The sequence below is a fragment of the Dipodomys merriami genome, unplaced genomic scaffold (assembly GCF_024711535.1).
Source record: "Dipodomys merriami isolate MVZ:Mamm:240054 unplaced genomic scaffold, mDipMer1.0.p SCAF_319, whole genome shotgun sequence".
NCBI lineage: Eukaryota > Metazoa > Chordata > Mammalia > Rodentia > Heteromyidae > Dipodomys > Dipodomys merriami.
This window is the reverse complement of record NW_027204704.1, coordinates 384,047-392,337: the sequence shown is the minus strand read 5'-3', so window position 1 is coordinate 392,337 and position 8,291 is coordinate 384,047.

The window sequence follows — 8,291 nt, the reverse complement described above, 5'->3', positions numbered from 1 at the left end:
CTACATTTAGGAGGTATGATCAGAAGAGGCAGGCTTGAAACCATCCTGGGCATCCAAATTAAGAATATATCCCAAAATAAAATCCAAAATGGAGTTGTGTCTCAAGCAGTAGTGTGAAAGGCAAACAACATCAAGCTCCCCAACCTGAATTTGGCTGGCTTTTATACTAGAAGTTTTTTACCTGGGAATGGACTGGAATCTTATACATAGATAACATAAACAGTCAAATGTCTACTAAAATAAAAGCACTTGATCTTCCAAATAAAAGTGACCTTTGCTCACCCAAGGACATTAGGTTGCTATAGGTCTCCAGCATTACTTCTTTATAAAGGTTCCTCTGTCCAGGATCCAGATCCTGCCACTCCTTCCATGTGAAGTACACAGCCACATCATCAAATGACATCAGCTTCTGTAATGGCACATTTCCATCAAGAAATTAGATCTGGGTCATGAGAATTAGAAACTGGAATTTCATTATGCTGCAGGTATGCATTTGTCTTACATTAAATGTTTGCAGCTGGCTATGTTATTTTTTCACAGGGAAAATCAAATAGCAACTTACAAATCTTTGACAATACATAAAACTGGTCATTAAAATACACCAATTTGCAGGGCATTGGTGGCTTATGCCTGTAATCCTAGCTATTGAGGAGGCTGAGGTCTGAGGATCAAGTTTCATGGCCAGCCCAGGCAGGAAAGTCCATGAGACACTTATCTCCAGTAAACCACCAGAAAACTGAAAGTAGCACTGTGACTCAAGTGGTAGAGCACTCACCTTGACCTGAAGAGCTGAGGGACAATAACCAGGCCCAGAATTCAAGCCCCAAGACAAATAAAAAGTTACAGATTCCCTAATGTATGCAAATTCATTTCTGCTGCTAGCAATAGAGACAAGATAAAAATTCTAAGGAGACAATAATCTGGCATGATGACATTAAGTCTAAGGTGGTGTCTAAAAAATTATATTATTATTTTTGATAAAATTTTAGTACATATAAGCATAACAATGAATTAAACAAATATTTTCTCTTCATTTACATTTACTGCTTCACCGTAAATCCTATTTAGACCTTCTATTAACAAGTACTCTCATAAGCAAGCAGAACACATTTAGGATATCACATGGTATACTGAACATAGAACATTACTAGATCGAAGAAAAGCAGTGTCCACATGAATATTATAAAACTTTAACAGTACTCCAGAAAGTAGCTAATGATTTACTGGGCCCTTATAAGATTTCATTTAGTCCAACATAAAAATATCCTAGGTCATCCATGTTTGGTTTAAATACTAAATATTGGAATGTGGTCATAGATACCCTGATATTTAATTCCTATGTAAAAAAGAACTGCTCCCATGAAGTTTTGTAAACTGTCTATATTCTACAATACAAAATATAGGTGGGAGGGGAATAAAAGGTTCCTTGAGAAGATTTTCATTTTAATAGGCCTTCATGGAAGGTGGAGGCAAATTGATGGAGACTCAAGGAACACTCAAGATGACAAAAATGATAAATCTGACTAAATGGTCAAATGTGTTAAATATTCCTGAGTCATTTCTCCAGTAGATCCCTAAAATTATATTTCCACATTTGTTAGTTAATAGTGAAATTCCTCAGAGATCAAAATCAATTCCTGAGCAAACTACTGTGAGATTTTGCAACAAATGATATTTCTAATAAAGAAAATCTCATCACTGTATTATTTTTTTAAATCAAAACTACCTATCCTATACTAGCAGTGAATGAAAATATTTAAAAGTAGTGGTATGGAAAAACAAAACAGTACCATGACAAATGAATTTAGAGCAAAGATAACAGAATCAGGTGAAATCAAATTTTCTTGTAGTTTATCAATTGGAGGAAGGATGTCCTTTTCTGTATGGAACTCTGAAGTTGAGCTGAAGGGGGAAAAGGTTTGAAAGGCTGGAATTCCACCCTGAAAGCATTGAGAGCACTGAGAGCTGGCTGCAGAAGGCTTAAAAGAGAATTCTGGAGATGGTTAAGAGACTGGAGGGCAGGCCTTTTCCTTACTGTTGGAAAGATAGCTTCTGAAACTGAGCTGCTGTTCACCTTGAAGGCTAGGTAAGGTGAACTTCATGTCTGCATTTTCTCTGGGCGACAGTCTTCTGTCCCAGGAGAATAAGGAAACATGTTTGCCTCACAACCTGTTGTGGCTCAGATTGTAATATTAATATACATACTTCAATTTTGCATATTATCAATGGTAATCTTCCCTGTGAGAACTCAAGGAACTATGCTTGCTTGCTGGCAACCAGAGACCAAGTGCTAGAGAGGCTTCAGAACCCTGGTTTCCCCTAAGTCTATGTGTTTATGTTTTGGTGTTTCTCTAATTTTCTTTGTTTCTGGAATCCTGTAGAACTCTCTAGGCAACGATTTTCCTATACAGTGGGTAAGAAAAATGTCAATCCTAAGAGCCATGTCAGCAAACTAAATCTAATCACTAAGAAAAAGTAGTTCCCAGATAGTTCATTGAAGAAAAGAAAAAACTGAGATACATATGGAGGAAAGACAGGAGAAAAGTAAGAAAAAATGATTCAAAGATACATACAAAGAGAGAGAAACAGAAAAATAACCAACACAAGTGAGTAGAAAACCAAAAGGAGAGAGAGATTATAGAGGAAAGGAATCTTGTGAGGATACATTAGAAAACAAACAAGATTTTGAAAAAAGACCATAAAGTTTAGCAACAAATATAGCCTCAGCTTCAAGTAAGACCAAGACCATGAAGTAGTTCAAGAAGTATATATGGAGAGTAATTTAAGTACATATAGGTTAATCATTCTTTAAGAACACACGAAGGTGCGTATGACCACACTATTTCAGCAATTCCAGGAAAATTTCATTGAGATAGTTTAATGTTACTCATGAGGATGAGATCTGGTTGCAATCTACCCTTCACCTTCCATGAGATGTAACCTGATCGGTGTCACTACATCACATAACAGGTATGACTACATGTTATGACAAGATGAAACCTAGACATTCTGAAGCCAATCTGAATTCAACTTAGAAAGAATATAACCATTTAATCTGCTAAACCTACAAGTAATATATATCTCCTACAAGCCATCTTTATCTGATTTATTAATATGTTCTTGAGGCTAATTCTGTGTGGTTTGTAGTATTTTTAAATCTTGGACATCTTTAGGTTCATATATTGGAATGGAAAACAAATGAGAAATAAAAAATAAAACTCACCAGAGATCCATTCATTCTGTTTTGCTGCTGACAATGAACAGAATACTCTGGAAGCATGGCTGGGATATAAGGCAAATGACGTATTCAGAAATGAATCTGTGAGATTTTGGGTCCAGAATTTTCTCTTGCAAACAGGATACATGGGCTGCAAAACCATAAAACTTTCTTAGGGGAATATTTAACATCTCAGACAGAGCATTAAAGTCTCCAAGAAAAGCAAATCCAGTCCATTTCCTGGTAGATATATATTATTAAACCAACTAATTTCTATGTTTTTGTACACATTAAATTCGAAAAAATGAATGCTCCCACAATTATTATTGAATGCTTGAAAGCAAAAACATATCACATTTCCATGAAAAGTATTTATTACTGAATATACTTCGGGATGAAAGAACTGCTTTTTTCAATGCAAAGGTATCCTAGGAATCCATTGGAATTTGTGTTCTACCTCATTCATTTATATATTTAAACACCAGGGAAAGCATGTATTATGTATCTCAGTAGTTTTCCCCCAAAGGTAGAGAAAAAAATGTATGCAGAATATATTTCTTTTCTTATAATATTTCAATAATGGTTGTCAAATGGCACATTTCACTGTACCCATCGCACACATATGCAATGACTTGCAATTTCCATTTAACATGCTTTGGCCAAAGGGACATGAGTAAAGATGAGGTAAACCCAGGTTGGAGAAGTCCCTAATGTTCATTTCCCTAAACAGTCTTGGGAAGAACCTTGACCATCCTAAAGATACAACATAAAATACTGCATATAGGAGTGACACACCTGAAGATAAGCAACACCTACAAAGCAAACAAACTTGAGTAAGACATATTACTTCAAGTTTTCTTCTGTGATTTTTCTTTTGAGGCCAAATGTCCCTGACCAATACTTTCTATACTACCAGGAAAAACCAACCGATAAGAGCTAGCATTAGCAAATCCTTAGATGGGACATTTAACATGAGTTTGCATGATGACATACTAAAAATCATAGTGGTAACAGGTTGAATAAATTAGCAAGAAGAGGATTAGGGATTACTACATGAATATATACTTTCAGTCATAACAATTACACCACCATCCCAGACCACAGCCTTAGGTACCCTCTGATAACTACCCACTAGTTTATTCCTCAATCCAGTACATCACAATTCCTGGAAATTAGTTTAAATCTTACAACAACACAAAGTGATTAACCGTGGTGTAGGAAAGAGTACCACGAGAATCTGGTGCTCAGGGAAGAAGCAACAATTTTTGCATAAGGCAAGGGAAGCTAGCAACATCTCCCCTTCCTGTGCTTTTCTGTTTCTTCCCATTAGGGCTCCTCAGAATTGACTAGGTCTGTCCATTTAGGATGGAGATTCCTATTCATAGGGTGCTCTGCTTCAAACATTGCTAGGCTTCATTCCTAAAAATACAGGACCAGCACTCACTACTCCAATATCCCACGTACAACTGTCTCTAGAAACAGAGTCATGTACAAACGCTTGTGAACTCAAGCCAGGAGATTAAAAACTCAAGCCAAAGAGAATAAATTATCTCTAGGAGAATCAACACAGAAGCCTCAAATACAACTGCAATGTAAGAGGACTCAAGGCAGGCATACTTGTCACAATTTCACTAGAATTCTTCCTATACTCCTCTTACACCTGGGAAAAGCAAATAAAGTCACATGAGTTAATAGAAGAATCCCTTGGTCGTCGAGTACAAATACACGGCTCTTAGGCTCTCCTCGTCTGGACAATCACCCAGCTTGCTCTCAGACATTTGGAAACCAGGTTCTTGCATATGAAGACCCAGAGGCTAATGGCAGCAAAAACTGCTGAACTTCAAACAATTTATCAACCCCAGACTGGAGAAAAGCGTGGAAAGGGAAGTAGGCGCTTTGGCTCAAGTATAAAGCTCTCCCTCTGAGCTGAGGAGCTCAGGAATGCTGCTTGCAGGCCCAGAGTTCACGCCCCACCAAACAAATAGAAACAGAAAAAGAAACAGAAACCCATGGAGGGGAGACTCCCCAGCAATCGCACAGTTCCTACCTGACATCAGTTCCAAAGCATGAGATTCCTTCAAGTTACAGCTCCCAATCTACACTTCACAGAGCTGGGCGCAGGCCTCCTGGGTCCCACCTATGAAAGGTCAAACTGTACTTCAGGGCACTTCCAGCAGCAAGGCAAAGGAAAAGAATGCGGAAGAGGCCAACTTAAAACACCCGTGGTGGGCGGGGAAAAGCATGCGCAAAAGCATCTTCTGCCCCACCTCCACCCTCCAAAAAACAAAAACAACCCAGGACTTTCAAAGAAAATATCCTCCATGGAGACTACAATTCCCACAATGCTCGGTGCCACCCTGCTACATACCTTGGAAAAAGTGTTCTTGTGTGTATTGGGACTTTTCTCTCCCTGCTGTGTGAGTTAAGCTCAGTTTCTTCTTGAAAACCACTGTTTCCTCTTGAAATACATAAAACCAATCAGAAAATGGATATATATGGGGAGAATTGGATGCATTGTCTTTTTGATTCTGAGTTCTAATAATGAAATTTAGGTTATGAGACTGCATTGCTTATACCTTTCTGTTTATTCAATGCCTGCATTCTGCAGGATGTAAATTATATCTCTGTTTTGTCTTAATTTTTCTTAATATATCCCCTCTTACTTAACAAAGGTATTCACAGCCACTAAACTTATACCTGGGTCATTTCCCATTGTTGTAATGTATACACTGGCATAAAATATTGAGCTTGTTAGGTAAATATGCAGCATAATAATTCTGGTGATTTGGATTTCACAAAATCTAACAGTTAATTTTCCAGATACTACTCAATTCTATTAAATCAAATGAGTTTTTATTTTTTCTGAATTTTGCATTTCATTTAAGGATTTTATGTTTTGTTTTGTTGTTGGTCCTATCACTTGAACTCAGAGCTTGGACACTGTCTGTGAGCATTTGCTGTACTCTATTTGCATTTCCTTTAAAAATTTCTTCAGGTATAAAGTAAAAAGTTTCCTCACAGGGATTCTTTTTTTTGGGGGGGAGGGGTCCGGTCGTGGGGCCTGAACTCTGGGCCTGGGCAATGTCCCTCAGCTCTTCAGCTCAAGGCTAGCGCTCTACCACTTGAGCCACAGCACCACTTCCGTCTTTTTTCTTATGTGGTGCTGAGGAATCAAACCCAGGGTCTCGAGCATGCAAGGCAAGTGCTCTATCACTGAGCCACCTTCCCAGCCCCAGTCACAGGGATTCTTATGAACATGGCACATCACCTCCATTTCCCTTCAAAGAGATAGTGCTTTGGGGGGTCAGGGATGAATGCAGGAGGGATAGAAGAGTGAAGTTTAGGCTAGGCTATGGTGATGTGAAGCTTAATCACTTGCAAACCAGTCTGCTTTTGTCTTTTCATTTTGCATGTGAAAATCTCTTTAGAATTCGTACCTCTTCTCTGATCCTAACAGTTCCTCTCAGTAGCTTTAGGCTACATATCTAGGGGACCTCAGACTTGTCTTCTTAGACCTTATCCATTAAACTGTGGAATAAATCTTTTGTCTCCTGCCACAGTCCCATCAGAGCACAAGCAAGGCTCTGAGAGCCAATGGGATGATAATTAAGGAGACAGAGAGATGGCTGATGGCACAATTCTGCTATATTTCTCAAATGCTTGTGTAATATTGGTCTAGACCCACTGTGCCCAAAAGTGCAAACAGCACACATCTTTCTACACTCTATTTCAATACATGTTTTCCACACAAGCCTCCTGTCAGTTAAAGCCCCAGGCCAAAATGCTAGAACATAGACTTCCTCAAACAAATAAAGAGCAAGGACTTGCAGTCCTGAGGGTGAGAGTCAATGGTCCTGAAGCCTTTGTTCACATTTTGTCTGCTTCTGGCAGCACCCCAGGGTCTACAACAGTCTCCCTCTCTCTTATCAGAGAAACTACACTTGTCTCTTAGGTGTTTATTGTGATTTTTTGTAACCCCTTCCATAAAAAATAATTGGGAAAGACTGGATTGGAATCTTTCACGTATGATTTTAGTTCTCCACTGTATGGGTTCTCCATGTCTCTATTGTGGACCAGAACTATTCCTCATGAAAATGGGAATCAAAGAGCATATTTGAATGTATAGACTTCAACTTGAAAGCACCTCTAACAATATACAGAAAAAATATATAACAATATACAGGAAAAAAAGCCTACATTTGTGATGAATTTCTTTATTCTTTTATCCTTTTGTTTTGTTTTGTTTTTGGTTATGCCACTAGAACGGTGAGCCTAGGAACCATCCCTTAGCCCTTCAGCTCAAGTGCTCTATATTGTGAGCTAAAGCACCAATTCTGTTTTTCTGGTTTTTATTGGAGATAAGTGTCTCACAGACATTGCTGCCCAGGCTGACTTTGGACTGCGATCCTCAGGTTTCAGCCTTTTGAATAGCTAGGATTAAAGACATGAGGCACCAGCACCTAGCTTGCATTTCTTTCCTTTTATGTCCCAGCCATGGAGCTTGAACTCAGTGCCTGGACACTGACCCTGAATTTTTGCTCAAAACTAGCACCCAACTCCTGGAGCCACAATTCCGTGTTTGGCTTTTTCTATGTATGTGGTACTGAGGACTTGAACCATGGCTTCATGCGTGTTAGGTAAGCACTCTACCACTGTTTCGGGACAGCCACAACACCAACAGTGCTCTGGAAGGGCAATGGGATGATAATGGAACAGACTGAGAGAAAGCCATTGACAAATCTCTCTTTATTCCAGCAATAACCTAAGCTATAGACACTTTTTAGATCTGTCCAGTGCTTGCATCACATTGTTCGAGGAACTCTCTGTGCCAACAAGTGCAGGCCATATGCATCATTCTTCATTCTATTTCAACCCTTGTCCACCAAACACCTAGAGGTAAGCCCCCAGGCCCTGAAGCTAAAAGGAACACTCTCTCCTATAAAAAGTGAAGTATTTATATCAGTGAAGGTTGCAGTCCATGGTTCTGGAGGTTTTGTTCACACCTTGCCAGCTTCTGGCCCCTCAGGGTCTGCACCATTTCCCCCTTTTTCATTTTGTAAATTGAGCAAGTGTC